At 34.9% G+C, this 19,183-nt stretch overlaps 1 long non-coding RNA gene and 1 pseudogene across 3 annotated transcripts; both read left to right on the top strand.

Annotated features, from left to right (window-relative positions):
* The first annotated feature begins 3,609 nt into the window (after positions 1–3,609).
* Positions 3,610–4,984, top strand: LOC146906303 (uncharacterized). Of its 3 annotated transcripts, XR_015018526.1 has the most exons (4): positions 3,610–3,790; positions 3,874–4,011; positions 4,177–4,310; positions 4,729–4,984. It is a non-coding gene; the product is annotated as an uncharacterized LOC146906303 (long non-coding RNA). The 3 variants fall into 3 exon arrangements; XR_015018524.1 differs by having other exon boundaries at positions 3,613–4,011; XR_015018523.1 differs by lacking the exons at positions 3,610–3,790; positions 3,874–4,011 and having other exon boundaries at positions 4,018–4,310.
* Positions 4,985–15,122: 10,138 nt separating this feature from the next.
* On the top strand, positions 15,123–15,779 carry LOC146906302 (secreted RxLR effector protein 161 pseudogene; annotated as a pseudogene).
* Positions 15,780–19,183: the final 3,404 nt, after the last annotated feature.

Genomic DNA, 19,183 nt, shown 5'->3' with positions numbered 1-19,183 from the left:
CGTGCTTGTATGTAATTAATTGACTTTGCGTGTATTTTATTCGGGATTGGTAGAGTTTGGTGTAGAAGGGTATTTTAGTCATTTTGGACTCAGAGGTATTTTGGTCATATTGTGAGCAAGGGTAAATTAGTAAATTCACTGTGAGGATTATTTGTAGTGCTTTAGTGGCAGAGATTATTTTTTTTACTAAGTTACTAGTAAGCGGGTTAATTATTTAAGAGCCGGTAACCATTCGTTATTTTTATCCATTAAGTGAGTAGAAACTTTGTGAATTAATTAATGAGAACCTGAGCCCATTAAGACATTTGAGAGTTGAGTCCATTTGTGTAGAGCTTATATATAACTCTAGTCTTTAGAGAAATTAAGTCACATAGACTCATTCACTCAATTTCACAAAACTTTTGAGAGAGGTAAAGAGAAAGAGCAAGAACAAGGGTTAGAGAAAAGAACTTGAAGAGCAAGAGGAGGGTAGAGATTCAAGGATCAAAGGTGAAGCCAAGGCTAGGATTGTGCTCAATTGAGGTGAGGGTGATAGTGTTCATTCATAATTAAGCTAGAATCTCTTTTTCCACTTAATTTCATAAGTGCTTATTTTGTGAATTGAGATTTTTGTGGATTCAAAGTATGAATTTTCTGTACCCACTTTGATACTAAATTTAGGTAGGTGAAATTGATGCTAAACATGTTGTTGTTGTTGAATTTGGATGCTTGAATTGTGGTTATATGAAACTTTGTTAAATTTTGCTCAAATTGGTGTAAAATGATGTTGTGGTTGTAATTGTTGATGGATTCATGGTTAAATGATGTTGTTGTTGTTGTTCAAACCTGTAGTGAATGGATTCAAATCTGCCCAGGATGAAGGTTGATACAATTCAATAACTTGTTAATCGAATCAACTGAAGATAATATTGGTTATTGCCTTAGTTTATGTTTTGATGATGTCTAAGATAGCTAGATTTATTTGATGATGTTCTTTTGTGTTGATTAGCTTTAGCTTAAAAACTTGTTAAAGCACCCTAGCAAATCATGTCTCATAGTGTCATGTGAGTCTTTGATGTCTCATGTGTTGTCATGAATTTCTTGATTCGATTCATGATTCATTGATTCATATCTAGCATTCCTTTTGTCCATTCTCCTTGTGTCACTCCTTTTGAATCGAGTCAAACCTTGTCTCATTGTGTCTTGTATTCCCTTGATGTCTTGTGCGGTGTCTTATTTAGCAAACTTCATTTTTGTGTGTTAGTATCCTTCATTTTTGTGTTTGAATCGACTCATTACAGTCTGAATCGATTCAATAAAGTTTCTGACTTCATGTGAATCGATTCACACTTAATTTGAATCGATTCATAAACCTCTACGACTTTGGTTGAATCTATTCAAATTTTCATGACTAGCTACTCAGTGAATAGATTCAAATTATTTTGAATCTATTCAATCACCTCTCTGACTTTGGTTGAATCTATTCAAATTTTTATGACTAGCATCGCAGCAAATAGATTCAAATTAATTTGAATCGATTCAAATTCTTCTCTGACTTTGGTTGAATAGATTCAAATTGATTTGAATTGATTCAATCTTCATCTGGGGATTTTTGAATCTATTCAAATTCTGTCTCATGCGTATCAATCTTCATCCTGGGATTTTTGAATCTATTCAAATCCTGTCTGAAACTATTCAATCTTCATAAACTCATCTACCTTGTCTCTTAACTGTCTGAATCGATTCAGACATTAATTGAATCGATTCAAAATGTTGTTTTTTGTTAAAATCTTGCTCTTGCCACCCTTTTCTATATATACTCACTACCTCATAACACCCAAATCATTGAATCATTTGCATCTATTCTCTCTAGGTTTCAAAAACTCATTGCTCATACGTTCTTCAAGATTAAACACTTCTTCTTAGAATCACTTTGTCTTTGAGTGTGTATATTCTCTAGGGTGCTAGTAGGGATTGTAAGTTGGTTCTCTCAAGATGATTGATTGAGCTTAATCAAGCCTTCAAAGTGAATTGAATAATCTCATTCCACCTCCAAAGGGCTTGGGGGTCTTTCTAACCGTTCTAGAAGTCGAAGGGGGTTCGTTTACCGGATGTAGCATTGAAGACTCGAGTGAAGAGATCGAAGGAGTGCACGGGTAATTCAAGGATCCGAAGATTCAAGGAGCACCAAATTCAAGGGGTACTTGAAGTTGGGGGGAGCTTTGTTTTACATAGGAGTTGAAGAATTAGGGCTTTAATTTGAAGGAACTCTTGTAAACATTGTAATCAACTTTTCATACATAGTGGATGACCTTGGTGAAGGTGTACTTCATTAAGTAGAGTAGACGTAGTCCTAAGCGAGGACGAAATAGGGTGAACTACTATAAACACTGGTGTTCTCTCTCTTTCCCTATCCTTTTTTCTTTTCAATATTGCTTGTAATTAATTGAATAATCGATAGGTTAATCTTATCTTATATAATAAAGCTTAACCCCTAAAGCTATTTCTAACCCTAATATTTTCCCCCCATTTCTCCCTCCACTTTTCTGAGCCATTGGATCTTGCACATTTAGGCGCCATTCAATTTTAGCCATTGATCATCTTACTTAATTAATGCCAGCCGAATTTTGTTATCAAGTTTGCTATAATTTTGGCCATCCGAATCCTTATATTTTTTTGAATTCCTATCCTCCTTTTTTTTTATTCCTATCCTCCTTTTTTTTTCGAATCCGTATTTTTTTTTAATTCCTATCCTCCTTTTTTTTATTCCTATCCTCCTTTTGGCCGGCCGAATCCTTATTATTTTTTTTTGAATTTCTATCCTCATTTTTTTTATTCCAATCCTTCTTTTTTTTAAGCAAATATTTTCTACACTTTTAGGTTTGCAATTATTTAACATAACAAATTCCATCTAAAAAAAATGCATCGCACCAATTTTATTCCTATCCTCCTGCCTTTTTTTTTATGAAGCAAATATTTTCTACCCTAATCTATTTATCTATAAAAGTTAACCCGAAAGCTTATTTTAACTCTAATTTTAACCTAAACCCTATTGCTGAAATTTATTGTTTTAACCCTAAAGCTTAATTCCGATTTGTTTAACCCTATTAACCCTATTTTTTTGCAAGCCAAAAATCGTATTGTTCCTAATCGTTTCCTACTAAACAGATAAACATAAAAAAAAATCACTCCTATTAACAAATTGTTCCTATCCACTCCTATTAACAAAATATTATTAACAATAAAAACAACAAATTTGTTGCATATCCACTCTTATCTGTCGCTACAGTCCTTCTTAACAAATTTCACTCCCATTTATCTGTTGCATATCCACTCCTATTTTTTTGACAATACAGATCGCTCCAACCTTTATTAACAAAATTAACAAAATTTTCTTGCATTAATTTCGGTCATTCCTGCCAACTACCCACTGATCCATTAAACATTTAATGTGGCCTTCCATATCTCTCCATGCAGCAAGTGAATTTGTATTCCACGAGAAGTCTCTCCAACTCCCCAATTCATTGTGTACACATGTCACCATGATTCAAATTCATTTTGTCTATAAGTCCGGTATAAATAGTGGCGTGCACATACCTTTGTGGTACACTTAATCTTAATGGATTTCCATACAATTTCTGTTCTAATCAATCTAATCATGTTTCATTGAATATATTTGGTTCTAATCAGTTGCTTGGTGTTTTTTTGTGCAGCTCCTTTGAATCTAAATCCAGTCACTGATTTTGACAAAATTGTGAATGAATTACGACTTCAATACAAAAGGATTTGCATTCAGTTTCATGTTAGGGATGTAAGAATGCAACAGTGTCGTTTTTTTTCCTGTGCTGGACTTGAATCAATGTGGTAACAATTTGTTATTCTCTTTTTATGCAGGGCGCTAGAAGGCCTACTCAAGGAGCAGCAAGGATGATCTTTAATTTCCTGTTTTCTGTATCACTCAGTTTCTTAAGGTTGTACCAGCGCCGCTCCTCCTGTTTACCTCGCCGTCGTCTTGAATATTTTGTCGTTGAGGTAATTTTCTCTCATCATTTTTATTCATGTGCAATTCCTTTTCTTTTGAGGATAGTTGGTTTATCTTCAATTGTTGACCTTTTTCTTAATGTGTATCTGAATGGCTAAAATGGATTATTGATTCGTTCGAGGTACAAATTGTTTTCTTAATTTGCTTTGGAATAGTGAGTTTTAGGACTGTTCTTCATCGACAACATGGTTTGGGCTACAATTACATTGATGTTGTCCCTCCTCACTATTGCAGATTCAAGTGTGTATTGTCTTTAATATTCATCCAAATTCCCTCCTCTACAAATTATGTAAGTTGAATCATCTTTCATTTTCATTTTTTATTTTGTTTTATGGGTTTGATTAGAAACAGTTTAATAATCTTTTTGGGGATTTTTACGAAAAAAATTCTTCAACAATGATTGATAAGGAGGATAATACTTCAGAGCCTTTTGATGTAGAGACAAAAAGTTGGGTATATTGTGTTATTTGAAGCCATCCGAACTATATAAAATTATAGTTTTTTGGCTTAAGTGTGTTTTATTGGATGAATATGAATCTTTTGTTGTTTTTTTTATGCATAAACTTTTGATCATAAAGATAAAATAGGGTGTTGAATAAGTGTTAGGGAATATGAGATGTGTACATGTATCATTGTGTTGTTGTTTCTTACAAGTTAAAGCTGTTTCTTTTTTACTGGTATTAATTTTTTTTCTTTCACATTGACAGATTCATATTGTAGCATTTCAGAAAGAGAATGTAACCAAAAAGCTTTTCAGAAAGAGAAAAGAAATAGGATACTCATAGCATGATTCTCAATGGAAGAAAGATAGTAGCAATGACCAAAAAATAGAAAGTTTAAGCCACTCCACATTATTATTGTTGAGATTCTGAAATGGAAAATTCTATTATTTAATGGTAAAAAATGGGAAATTCTTTGTATATATCTCTAAACTTAATACATATATTTAAACTTATATATAAATAATTATTCTTCTGGATTATATAATTGACTTTAAGCCTCAATGTGGAATCTCTAACAATCGGTTTAGTCATCATCCAAAAAAGTACATGGGTATCATACCACCTATAAATGGTTGTTTAAAGGGATCCTATTGTAAACTGAAAAAAGGACATCACCAATTTTACTTCAAATTTTAGTTAATATCAGTAAAATATGAGGGTTTTTTTATAGTTAACGGGTCTTAATTATTAGTTATAGTTCTACTTATTTTGATTTTCGAGATCATGCTAACATGTGTGTTAATTTTCCTTTTAAAAAAAATATTTTCCTAACTTTTGTTATCAAAAAGCAAACAAATAAGCTTAATAAATTACTCCCTCCGGTAACATTTATAAGCAAAAAATCACTTTTTAGATTCATTCAATACTTAATGTATTTGGTCAATATATAGACCAAATTCATTATTTATTCAATGAACCTAAAAATGCATTTTTGCTTATAAATGTGACCAGGGGGAGTATGTTTTTGGATCTGCTAAAAGTAAATAGATGTTTTGGTAAGATTCAAATGTTATGAAGATTTTTATTTTTATTGCAACTTTTATCTCTATTAATTTCTTTTGTAATTTTAAATTTTTGACATTTCACCATCAAATAATGGCCATAACCGATGAAATCAATTTTCAATTCATTTTATTTTTTAATTTTTGTATGACTTCTATGAAACTATATATGTTTACATTGTTGCGACTTATTCGTTTAACTTCTTCTTGGAAAGACCCGTGCTAGTTGCTAGTGATGATCTAAGTAGTTTTTCATTGAAAATTGACCTAATTCATTGAGTTAGGTTTCATACAATTTGCTTAGATGAATTGATTGCAAAGTTTATTCAATTCTTCAATTACACTTGCACTGTGTTTTTGAATTGATAGCATATTATTCTTGTTCATAGGTTTGGTTTGAAATTGTATATTGTTTTCTGTCTTGTTCAAAGTTAGTTAATAGTTGATTGTGCTAAAAGATTTGTATCGTGAATCTCTCAATTCTAAGATAAAATCTTATTCCACATCCTTATTTATTAATTTTGTTAAGTCTACAGCAACTTAACCTAATTTTTTTCCTTCCAATCTGCTGTATTAGGTTAGCAGTAATTTAACCTAACAAATTTCATCTAAAAAAATGCATCGCACCAATTTCATTCCTATCCTCTTGTTTTTTTTTTGTCAATGTTTTGTACACTTATTTGATACTAAAAAAATGCATCGCACAGTTTCATGCCTATCCTCTTGCCTTTTTTTTTTTGTCAATATTTAGTACACTTATTTGATACTAAAAAAATGCATCGCACAATTTCATGCCTTTTTTTTTTGACAATATTTTGTAGTCTTATTTAATACTAAAAAAATTCATCGCAACGTCAAAAAAAAAAAATTCATCGCACCAATTTCATTCCTTTTTTTTTACAATATTTTTTACACTTATTTAATACTAAAAAAAATGCATCACATCAATTTCATTCATATCATGTCGCCTTTTTTTATTGACAATATTTTGTATATCCTTTTTTATTAATTTTATTAGGTACCTAATAATTTCCCTGTAAAATGCTGCATTAGGTTAGCAGCAATTTAACCTAACATCCATCTAAAATGCAGTGCACCAATTTAACCTAACAAATTTCCTCTAAAATGCAGCAATCTCTAATATTTCTCCTCACTAATGATCTTTTCATTCCTATCCTGTTGTGTCATCGTTTGTTTATATCTATTGTTTCTGTAGACTTTTTTTGTACACTTATTTAATACGTTTACAAACAAAATACCCTAATTTCCATGCAGATATGATATGTATTTTTTTGGAAAAATATATTATTACTTATAGTAAATATCAAAGTGTAATTATTCTTTTTAGAGCTGTACGTGTAATTTAGAAATTCTATTAATTGAAGTGACTTTGTTTTTCATGTTAGTAGAAATTTAAAACAATTATTACAAGTCAATTTTTGATGTTTAACTATAAAAGTAATAAATAAAATTAACCCGTGCAACAATATAATATTGTATTCTTTTTATCTTTTTTCTTTATAATTTTTTTTTAAAAAAATGAGAAGATAATGCCCCAATAATATATTGTGATAAAATAAATATACAGTCTTTAATTGATTAGTTTTTCAAAACTAAAATTTAAAATTTGATAAGATTCAAGTGTCATTGACGGACATAGTAAGACAAATTTGATTGTAATATTGTATCTCTAATAATATAATTTGCGTTTATTGATCGATCCATGATCTTACGGGTCAAAGATTATTTATTAGTCTCTATTATAATCGACAAGACCCGTGCATCGCACTGGTCAAAAGTCTAGTATATTTGATATTTGTTGATTCATTGTTTGTGATTGTTCAACCAAATTTCAAATAGTCAATTTGTTAAAATCATTTTTCACTAAATCTCCGAAAAGTTTTTTAAAAGTGCTATTCACCCCCCTAGCTTGGTAACCATCTAGCCATATAGACCAACATCAACAAGTTAGAAACTAAGACCAGAGAAAAACACATATACGACATGAAGATTGATATTGACATGCTCCCTTCCTCTAACTGCAAGAATTCCACTTCCTTCTTGTTCCTCAAATCTTCCGGAAAATACTTCCTCAAGAATTCCTCCTTGAATCTCTCCCAAGATACCACAGCACGACCAGCCTCTAGTCTTCTCTTAGCATTATTCCACCAATACTCAGCCTCCTCTGCTAGCATACGTGTAGGCAACCACACTTTCTGGTCATTGGTGGTAACCATAGCACGAAAAATCCGCTCCACACCCTGCATCCAAGTTTGTGCTCCTTCTGGATCATGTCGACCCTTGAACGTCGGTGGATGGTTTTGCATTAAACGATCCAACCTTCGCTCCCCTGCCTCACCCTGATCATGCTAACCATGTGAAGATAATATTGCTTATTGCTTTAGTTTATGTTTTGATGATGTGTAAGATTGCTAGGTTTGTTTGATGATATTCTTTTATGTTGATTAGCTTTAGCTTAGAAACTTGTTAAAGCACCCTAGCAAATCATGTCTCATAGTGTCATGTGATTCTTTGATGTCTTGTATGTTGTCATATATGGAAAATCCATCCGTAAATTGCTTGATTATATTCATGATTCATTGATTCATATCAAGCATTCCCTTTGTCCATTTTCCTTGTGTCTCTCCTTTTGAATCGAGTCAACTTTTTCTGAATAGTATCGCAGTGAATCTATTCACAGTTTTCCTAAATAGTATCGCAGTGAATCTATTCACAATTTTCCTGAATAGATTCACAGTGAATCGATTCACAGTTTTCTTGAATCGATTCACAACTGAATCGATTCACAAAAAGTCTGAATCGATTCAAATGTTGTCAGCATATATTTTTCACTTCTTTCTTGCCTGAATCGACTCAAATTTCAGTGAATCGTATCATGAAACTCTCTAACATTGATTGAATCGATTCATAAGAGTTTGAATCGTATCAATCTTCATTTGGGGAGATTTGGATCGATTCAAACTCTGTCTAATGGGTATCAATCTTCATCTGGGGATTTTTGAATCTATTCAAATTCTATCTGAATCTATTCAATCTGTCTAACTGTCTGAATCAATTCACACATTAAATGAATCAATTCAATATGTTGTTTTTGGCCGAAAACTTGCTTTTGCCACCCTTTTCTATATATACTCACTACCTCATAACACCCAATTCATTGAATCATTTGCATCTATTCTCTCTAGGTCTCAAAAACTCATTGCTCATACATTCTTCAAGATTAAACACTTTTTCTTAGAATCACTTTGTCTTTGAGTGTGTAGATTCTCTAGGCTGCTAGTAGGGATTGTAAGTTGGTTCTCTCAAGAAGATTGATTGGGCTTAATCAAGGCTTCAAAGGAAGTGAATAATCTCATTCCATCTCCAAAGGGCTTGGGCGTCTTTCTAACCATTCTTTGTTGGGTATTTGTGTTGGCTGCATTATTGCTAAAACAAATATCCTTGTTCTGTAAGTTGGAACCAATGTTCCTGCATGTGGTTAGGCAACTCTGTAAGATGTTGGATACAATGTTACAACATCCTGGAACGGTTCAGTTTGCCTGGGTTCTTGCCTAAATGTACGTGCCCCCTTTATTGTTTAAGGAAACAATATTTCCTTTACTTACTGATCAAGCAACACGCATATCAACTAAGAATCAGCTGTGGAATATTTCTAAAGTAGATATTTTATTTTAGGAAATATTTGTTATTATTTGGAACGCTCCTATAAATGTTCCGACATTTTAGAACTTTCCAGATTTGTTTCTGCTTCTTGTTTTGCAGGTTAGCTGAACCGATCTGCAAGTTACTTAAGCCCAACGTATTATTTAGCCCAAGCTGCTTCAGTATAAAAGGAAACCTTCAAGACCTAATTGCACATTCAAGCCATCATTCTAAAAGTTAGATTTTTAGGGTTTGAGTCTTCATGTATTCTGTTCTTGTATCGTTTGTGATGCAAGTCTAGAATCTTTTACTGTGTACCTTTCTTGTGTTGGTTTAGATACTTGTTTAGGACTGAGTGTGTGAGTTTGATACTCTTGTGCACTAGACCGAAGTTGTGAAACAAGGTTCTAGTTGATTGTGTTGGAAGGTAACTTCTACTTTTGTTTTGGTTGAGGTCTGATAGGTCACTGGCGTAGTGACTGACCATAGGATAGTGAGATGGGATCTCAGATCTAGGAGTTCCTAGGTTGAAGTCTAGATGGGTAGGTCCTAGGTCATATAGTGTAAACGAGGAGTTTGCTGAGAGCTATTGAATAAGGACTACACTATTGGATTTCCTTCCTGGCTTGGTAGCCCCCAGATGTAAGCGTGTTGTGCTGAAATGGATCAACAAACTCTCTGTGTTATTTACTTTTATATCATTTATTTTCTTGTTTTATTTCTGTTTTATATCGCGATGTTGGAACATTAAACGGAACACTGCAAACGTTAAAACATCTGACAGGACATTTAAAACAAGTACGCTAGAATTTCAATTGGCATCAGAGCAGGAACCCTGCCTGTTTTAAGGTGAGCTCCAGGGAGTTCTATTCTAGCATCATGGACAAGGAAGGTGTATTTGTAAACAGGCCCCCTCTGTTGGATGGCTCAAACTATGACTACTGGAAATCACGCATGAGTGTCTTTCTCAAATCTATTGACAGCAAAACCTGGAAGGCAGTTCTGAAAGGTTGGGAACATCCTATGCAACTTGATGTTGATGGCAACAGGACTGATGTGTTGAAACTATAAGAAGAATGGAGTGTTGCTGAAGATGAACTGGCTCTTGGAAACTCCAAAGCCTTGAATGCCTTGTTAAATGGGGTAGACAAGAATATGTTCGGACTAATCAAGCAATGCACTGTGGCTAAGGATGCTTGGGAGATTCTAAAAAATGCACATGAAGGCACAACTAAGGTAAAAAGTGCTAAAATCCAACTTCTTACCACTAAATTTGAGAATTTGAAAATGTTAGAAGATGTGAGCATTCAGGACTATCACTTGAATATTCTAGACATTGCAAATGCTTTTGAGTCTCTTGGAGAGAAAATCTTTGATGAAAAACTAGTGAGAAAAATCCTAAGATCTCTACCCAAGAGATTTTACATGAAGGTCACTGCTATTGAGGAGGCTCAGGATATATCTAGCTTGAAGGTTGAGGAATTAATAGGATCATTGCAAAACTTTGAAATATCTGTCAACAACAAGACTGATAAAAAGGGGACGGGTATCGCCTTTACTTCTAGTGTGAATTCTGATGATGCACAAGGAAATTATGATGATGAAGACATGGCAGAGTCTCTGGCACTTATTGAGAGACAGTTCAAGAAGATTTTCAAAAGATTTGACAGAAGGTCCAGACCTACTGGGCAGAACATCTGACCAAACATTGACAATCAACCTAGTAAAGAGAAAATGACAAGACCTGATGAAGTGGACTCTCACTACAAAGGAGTACAATGTCATGAATGTGAAGGGTATGATCACATCAGAACAGAATGTGCCACTTTTCTAAAGAAACAGAAGAAAAGTTTGGTTGTGTCTTGGTCAGATGGGGATGACTCAGATGACGAAGTGAAAGCTGAATCTGCTAATCATGTCTCTACCCTAGCTGGTAGAATTATGTCAGACACTAAGTCTTGTGAGGAGGAAATGTCTTATGATGAGCTTGCTATATCCTACTATGACCTGATGGCTAAAAACAATGAATTAACCCAGAAACTTGAAGAGCAAGCAAAAGAGATTGCACAACTGCAGGATGAAAAGTTTGATAATTTGGCTCATATCTCGGAACTTAATAATGAACTGTCAAGGTTGAATCTTCAACTGAAACAGTTGAATGAACAGACTGGAATGAATTCAACAGAGTCAATGCTCAAACATTCTGAGGAACATCAGACTAAGAAGAAATCAAAGGTGTGGGTATGTGATCACTGTAGAGAGAAGGGACATATCAGACCCTACTGCTTCAAGTTGTAAAGTGAGTTCATGCATTTTCAACAGAATCTATCCAAGAATGGGTGGAACCACAGAAACACCAAGACTGGTCTAATTGCTCATACATCCCTCAGAGCATCATCTAAAGAAGACTGGTATTTTGATAGTGGTTGTTCAAGACATATGACTGGTGTTGAAACTTATGTGGAAGATGTGAGACCTTATGTTACCAGCTATGTTACTTTTGGTGATGGTGCTAAAGGAAAAATTTTAGGAATTGGAAACCTGATAAAACATGGGATACTGATGAGTCATTATTTAGTCTATTTTTATATATTATTTAGTTTCGTTTTATTTAGATTTAGTTTTATTTTATTTTAATATTGTTTCCTTTTTGAGCTATTTTACTTCAATTGCATATTTTTATATTTCAGGAATGAATATTGGATGGAAGGTGTCTTGGAGCAAAAGAAAGGAGTCTGGAGCTGATTTGGAGCGAAAATACGAAGATTCGGGAACAAAAATATAAAACCCCCAAGTCAGAAGCTTGGCACGGCCCGTGCCAACATGTGGCACGGCCGTGCCACCCTCCAAAATGTCTTTTTGCTGCTTTTGCTTAGGGCCCAAGCTACTCTGTTTTAGTTTTACCGAAAAGCCCTTGTAATTGCTTAGATTTTAAGTCGAATGTAAGCTAAAAATAGAGTAGCTCTCCATCACAAATATTCATCTTTATTTCTTGGAATTCAAGAGTGACAATTGTTTTCTTAATAAAGTTCATCTTTTTATTTCTTTACTTTCTTTTCCTTTATTTTATGCTTTCTCTCTTCTTCTCCATGTCTACGTTGAGCATGAGCAAGTAGACTTCTTTGTCTTGGGATTGTTGGATAAGTCTAATGACGTAATCCAGATCAAACCAAGCCTTAAACCTTAATTATATGTAACCCTAATTTTTAATCTAAATTCACCGTTTTAACATGAATTAACCATTATCAGACTGTGGAAGCGAACGCGGAGGGTTTGATAATTGTTAATTCATCATCTCAAATATCAATTCATAAAGCGAACGCGGAGCTTTGATATTCGAACAAGTGAATTTAGACAAGGATTGCGAAACATGAGAATAGTCTAGCAAACCTTGAGACATATAAAGTTTCGATCTTCAAGGGTTCCAAAGGCAATCACCCATGAGAATAGGTGTGGTTGTTGGAGGAATACACTCACTGACTTTGACAGAATCTTTGATACGCTATAGAGAAACTTGTCTTTAGAAATTAGGACTTACGTAGAATTATAAGTTTAAGGCTTTGTTTGTGAAGGATTCGTCATTACGATGAACCAATAATCCCAAGGCTCTCTTTTTATTATTGTTATTTACTTTCAACCAGCTAAACCTCCTATTTTATAATCTCTTTTCTCCTCTAATCATTCTTTAAAGTTAGTTAAATTGAACAACTCCCTAGCGGAACGATACTCTCTTTTACTACTACTTCGATAGACCGTGCACTTGCAGTTTGGCCTATCAGTTACCAAGGCTTGATGATGTGCTGCTAGTCAGAGGATTAACTGCAAATTTAATAAGCATTAGTAAACTGTGTGATCTAGGACTGAGAGTAAACTTCACCAAACCAGAATGTCAGATCTCAGATGAGAAAGGAGAAGTTCTTATGAGAGGCACAAGATCCAAAGACAACTGTTATTTAAGGGTATCTCAGGAAGAATCATTCATCTCAACATGTCTTTTAAGCAAAGAGGAAGAGAACAAACTGTGGCATTAAAGGTTGGGACATTTGCATCTGAAAGGAATGAAGAAGGCCTTGTCATCAGAATCTATTAGAGGTCTACCAGATCTGAAGATTGTTGAAGGAAGCATATGTGGTGAATGTCAGATTAGCAAACAAACTAGGATGTCTCATCCAAGGTTGGAACATCAAGCAACCTCTAAAGTTCTTGAACTTCTGCACATGGATCTGATGGGACCTATGCAAGTTGAAAGCATTGGTGGAAAAAGGTATGTTCTTGTGATTGTTGATGATTTCTCTAGATTCACTTGGGTAAACTTTATTAGAGAAAAATCAGACACTTTTGATGTGTTTAAGGAGTTGTGTACACAATTGCAAAGAGAAAAGGGTTTTGGCATTGTTAGAATCAGGAGTGATCATGGAACTGAATTTGAAAACTCTAGATTTAATGAATACTGTACAGAAGAGGGAATCAAACATGAATTCTCATCATCTATTACACCCCAGCAAAATGGTGTGGTTGAGAGAAAGAATAGGACTCTTCAAGAATCTGCAAGAGTCATGCTTCATGCTAAACACTTACCTTATCTTTTCTGGGCTGAAGCTATGAACACAGCTTGCCACATCCACAACAGGGTGACACTGAGAACTGGTACCACAACAACTCTCTGTGAGCTTTGGAAGGGAAGAAAACCTACTGTTAAATATTTCCATGTGTTTGGTAGCAAATGCTATATTTTGTCTGATAGAGATTATAGAAGAAAGATGGACCCTAAGAGTGATGAGGGAATTTTTTGGGGGTACTCTACTAACAACAGAGCCTACAGGGTTTACAATTCAAAATCTGAAACTGTGATGGAATCTATTAATGTAGTGATAGGGTTCCTGATGTCGATGCTGATGTTTAAACACCTACTCAGGAAACAACTGCACCTACTTAGGTGATTGAATCTGAACCAGAGAATGATGAAAATGAAGATACTGGGCAAGATCAGATGTCCACTACTAAAGGTCCTTCTACAAGAATACAGAAGAATCATCCTCAAGATCTCATCATTGGAAATCCTGATGAAGGAGTCACAACCAGAAGGTCGGTTGGAGTCATCGCAAACTCTTATTTTATGTCCAAGATTAAACCTAAGAATGTTAAAGAAGCTCTGATAGATGAATTCTGGATTGAAGCAATGCAAGAAGAGCTTAATCAATTCAAAAAGAGTGAAGTATGGGATTTAGTTCTAAGACCTGAAGGTGTAAATGTGATAGGTACCAAGTGGATCTTCAAGATAGAGGGTTTGGACTTTGATGAGACCTTTGCACTTGTTGCTAGACTGGAGTCTATAAGATTACTGCTAGGTGTATCATGTATGCTCAAGTTTAAGCTGTTTCAAATGGATGTAAAGAGTACCTTTCTGAACGGGTACTTGAATGAGGAAGTCTATGTTGAACAACCAAAGGGTTTATTGATCCCAGCTTTCCAAATCATGTGTACAGATTGAAGAAAGCTCTGTATGGGTTGAAGCAGGCTCCTAGGGCTTGGTATAAGAGACTCACTCAATTTCTTGTTGGTCAAGGGTACAAGAAAGGTGGTACAGACAAGACTTTGTTTGTGAAAAATGACAACGGTAGACTGATGATTGCCCAGATATATGTTAATGACATTGTCTTTGGTGGAATGTCGAGCAAGATGGTACAACATTTCATTCATCAGATGCAATCTGAGTTTGAAATGAACTTAGTTGGTGAATTGACCTATTTTCTTGGACTACAGGTTAAACAAATGGAGGATACAATCTTCATTTCTTAGAGTAAGTATGCCAAGAACATTGTGAAGAAATTTGGCTTGGATAATGGTGGTCACAAGAGAACTCCAGCTGCCACTCACTTGAAGCTGACAAAGGATGAAAGTGGTATATCTATTGATCAAAGCATGTACAGAAGCATGATAGGGAGTTTACTATATCTTACTGCAAGCAGGCCAGATATTACTTTTACTATAGGTGTGTGTGCAAGGTATCAAGCTGAACCAAAGATGAGTCATCTTACTCAAGAAAAGAGGATACTAAAGTATATCAATAGCACCAGTGACTATGGAATCTTATACTCATCTTGTGAAAACTCTAAGCTGATAAGCTACTGTGATGCTGACTGGGCTGGGAGTGCTGATGACAGGAAAAGTACCTCTGGAGGATGTTTCTTTCTAGGAAATAATCTGATTTCCTGGTTTAGTAAGAAGCAGAATTGTGTGTCTCTATCTACTGCTGAAGCTGAATACATAGCAGCTGGGAGTAGCTGTTCTCAACTTGTTTGGATGAAGTAGATGCTGAAGGAGTATAATGTGGAACAATATGTTCTAACCTTATATTGTGACAACCTAAGTGCTATCAACATTTCAAAAAATCCTATTCAACATAGCAGAACAAAGCACATTGACATTCGACATCATTTCATCAGAGATCTTGTTGAAGAGAAGGTTGTGACACTTGAGCATATAGACACAGAGGAGCAACTGGCAGATATTTTTACTAAGGCTTTGGATAATAAACAGTTTGAGAATCTAAGAGGCAAGTTGGGAATTTGCCTGCATGAGGAAGCCTAATCATCTGCAGTGTGAGGCGTGCTAACGAATCTTACTTTTGCACGTCTTTGTAATGTGGGGTATACAAACAATGATGTACTCCTGATGCTCTGAACAATTTTGTTTGGCACATTTTGTGGCTAAAAAGGGGGAGAAAAATTGATGTTTCTTTGTCTGTACTCTCCATCTGTATATGTGCTCTTCTGTATGTATCTTGTCTGCCTTAATTTCTTAATCTTAAAGACTACTTTGTGTATGTCTGAATGATATATCTATTGATTCATGTTGTTGCATTTATTTTGCAACTATGTCAGGTGTTGTGTAGATGTTGGCTCTCATGTTGCAACATCTTGATGGTCTGATGGTCTTCATGATAATCTGAGAATCTGTTCTCAATAGTTTAGTTTTTTTTGTACATGTTCCTTGCTGATATTCTCTGGAATGTTGGAACGTGTCTAAGAAGACTGGTGTAGATGTTAGCACTTGTGCTAGGACATCTCTATGCTTTTGAGATTCTGTTTTTCTCAGATGATGTACATGTTCCCTGCAACTGCTCAATAAAAGGTTGGAACATGTCTGTGAGACTCTGTGCAGATGTTGGCACTGAAGCTGCAACATCTTGATGTAATTCTGGGATTTTATCTTTCTTAGAATTCTTAGTGTACATGTTCCCTGCTACTTCTCTATATTATGGAACATGTCTGGATGAGTTTTTAAAAGTCTCAGTGTGGGTGTGACCTTTGATAGGTATGCTAGCATGTATCTGCTGATAGGTTTGCTAGCTTGTGAATATTCCATGAATGTCTTATGCCCAGATCCTGAAGTGTTTTATGTCTATGCATTAGAAGTTTGTTAAAAGGTTCAAATTTTCTGTATGCATGTATTCAGGGGGAGTAATGGAATATTCCTGTAAGTAGTTACTCATAAATTCAAATATTCAGGGGGAGTGATACTTCTATGTGTGCTTGTGCTTAGTCCAAGATGGGTGAAGGATGTTGAGTCAGAAGTTTAAACATCTGTGTATATCACTTGTAAGTTTGGGAATTTGTGTTTCCTGACTTCTATATGCTGCTGGTGATAGTTCTCTGAAGGCATCCAAGTCTGTCACATGTAAGTATAGGAACTTAGTCTTCTGTGCTTCTATGATTGGTTGGTGACAACACTCTGTATGTATGGGAAATTTATTTTTTCCCTTGCCTCTATGTGTGGCAGGTACTCCTGTCTGACGTTCTGAAGGATGTTGGAACATCCTATATCTGTAGCATTGAAACTTAGTTTTCCTCTACTCTTGAGAGAACTTGCATCTCCCTATCTCTGTGTGGGAATTTATTTTTCCCTGACTGTAGCATAGGAATTTATTTTTCCTTTAATCTTGAGAGAACTTGCTTCTCTCTCTGTACAAGAACTTATGTTCCCTAGTTGTAGCTTAGGAATTTATTTTTCCTTTGCTCTTGAGACTATGCTACTGATCTGATCCGCTGCTGCATGTATCTGATCTAGTGTAATACCTCTGCCAGCTGAAGCTGAGATTGAAGACTCGTGAGGTATTCTATGTATGCACACTCTTGCTTTCTCTAGAGTGATACTACCTGCTACTTCTTCTTCTTGAATATATGTTCGTGATGACTTGAGGAAGTGTAGCTATGGTATCTCTTTGGATTCTGTGTGCTAGTTGTTTCTTCATAGGTGTGGTTACATGCTCTTGGAGAAATGGTCTTCTGTATCTCTCTGTTTTATAAGTATTGGCCTTAATTTATTTTAGCCAAAAATTTGCCAAAGGGGGAGATTGTTGGGTATTTGTGTTGGCTGCATTATTGCTAAAACAAATATCCTTGTTCTCTAAGTTGGAACCAATGTTCCAGCATGTGGTTAGGCAACTCTGTAAGATGTTGGATACAATGTTCCAACATTCTGACACGGTTCAGTGTGCCTGGGTTCATGCCTAAATGTACGCGCGCCCTTTATTGTTTAAGGAAACAATATTTCCTTTACTTATTGATCAAGCAACGCGCATATCATCTAAGAATCAGTTGTGGAATATTTCTAAAGTAGATATTTTATTTTAGGAAATATTTGTTATTATTTGGAACGCTCCTATAAATGTTCCGACATTTTAGGACTTTCCAGATTTGTTTCTGATTCTTGTTTTGCAGGTTAGCTGAACCGATCTGCAAGTTACTGAAGCCCAATGTATTATTTAGCCCAAGCTGCTTCAATATAAAAGGAAGACTTCAAGACCTAATTGCTCATTCAAGCCGTCATTCTAAAAGTTAGATTTTTAGGGTTTGAGTCTTCATGTATTCTGTTCTTGTATCGTTTGTGATGCAAGTCTAGAATCTTTTACTGTGTACCTTTCTTGTGTCGGTTTAGATACTTGTTTAGGACTGAGTGTGTGAGTTTGATACTCTTGTGCACTAGACCGAAGTTGTGAAACAAGGTTCTAGTTGATTGTGTTGGAAGGTAACTTCTACTTTTGTTTTGGTTGAGGTCTGATAGGTCATTGGGGCAGTGACTGACCATAGGATAGTGAGATGAGATCTCAGATCTAGGAGTTCCTAGGTTGAAGTCTATACGGGTAGGTGTCATACCCCAATTTTTGACCTAAGATAGCACAAACACGTGTCCTTTAACCCCGACCGATCCTAGCCTTTTCAGTAAAAAATTCGGTAGAGAGGTATTTTAAAATACCTCATATTTGATTTCGAGTCGAGCCCTCTTCTCTCAGTTTTTATTTATTATTACTTTTAGTTTTTTTTATCTTCTTTTTTTAGTTAATTAATATCCATAAGTTAATTACTTTTAAATTTTTTAGTTAATTACTTTTAGTTTTTATTTATTATTATTATTATTATTATTATTATTATTTATTTTTTATATCAAAAGTCCAAAATCTTGTCCGAAAATATCCAAGGCACAACTCAGAACAGCTTGTCTTTGTTCCCTTAATCCACACAAGGGCAGTTTGTGTTGCTACCGTCACAGACCCAATGTCTCAATCCAGCTCTATAAAATGCAACTTGCAACACAGTTTCAAAGGGAGGATTTTTCCAGCAAAGAACAACACAAACAGAGGCATAAACCTGCAATCAAACACAAAATTTCCAGCAAAGAACAACACAGACAGACACAAAAAACCTGTTACAAATCCAACACAGCCATCACAAACCTATAACCCCAAATCGGTTCACATAAAACCGTTCCCAACTGCAATCAACACACACGCATAACAGCTTCACAAAGACCAGTAACCCATATCATCAAACCGATCCAAACCTAAAACGGTACAGATTCAATCATCAAAAATCCAGCACGTTTCCAAACCAAAATCCAATCCTAACACTTTTGATTCAAAAAATAAAAAAGGTAGAAATTTGTTTTTTTTAGATCTTGGACTCACACGTGCGTATTTGTGCATTTCAGGTAAG

Source organism: Medicago sativa, chromosome 7, assembly GCF_051527215.1.
Source record: "Medicago sativa cultivar Bolivia chromosome 7, Bolivia_mono, whole genome shotgun sequence".
NCBI classification, from domain to species: domain Eukaryota; kingdom Viridiplantae; phylum Streptophyta; class Magnoliopsida; order Fabales; family Fabaceae; genus Medicago; species Medicago sativa.
Note: the sequence above shows the minus strand (reverse complement) of the source record. Positions and strands in the feature narration are given on the sequence as shown.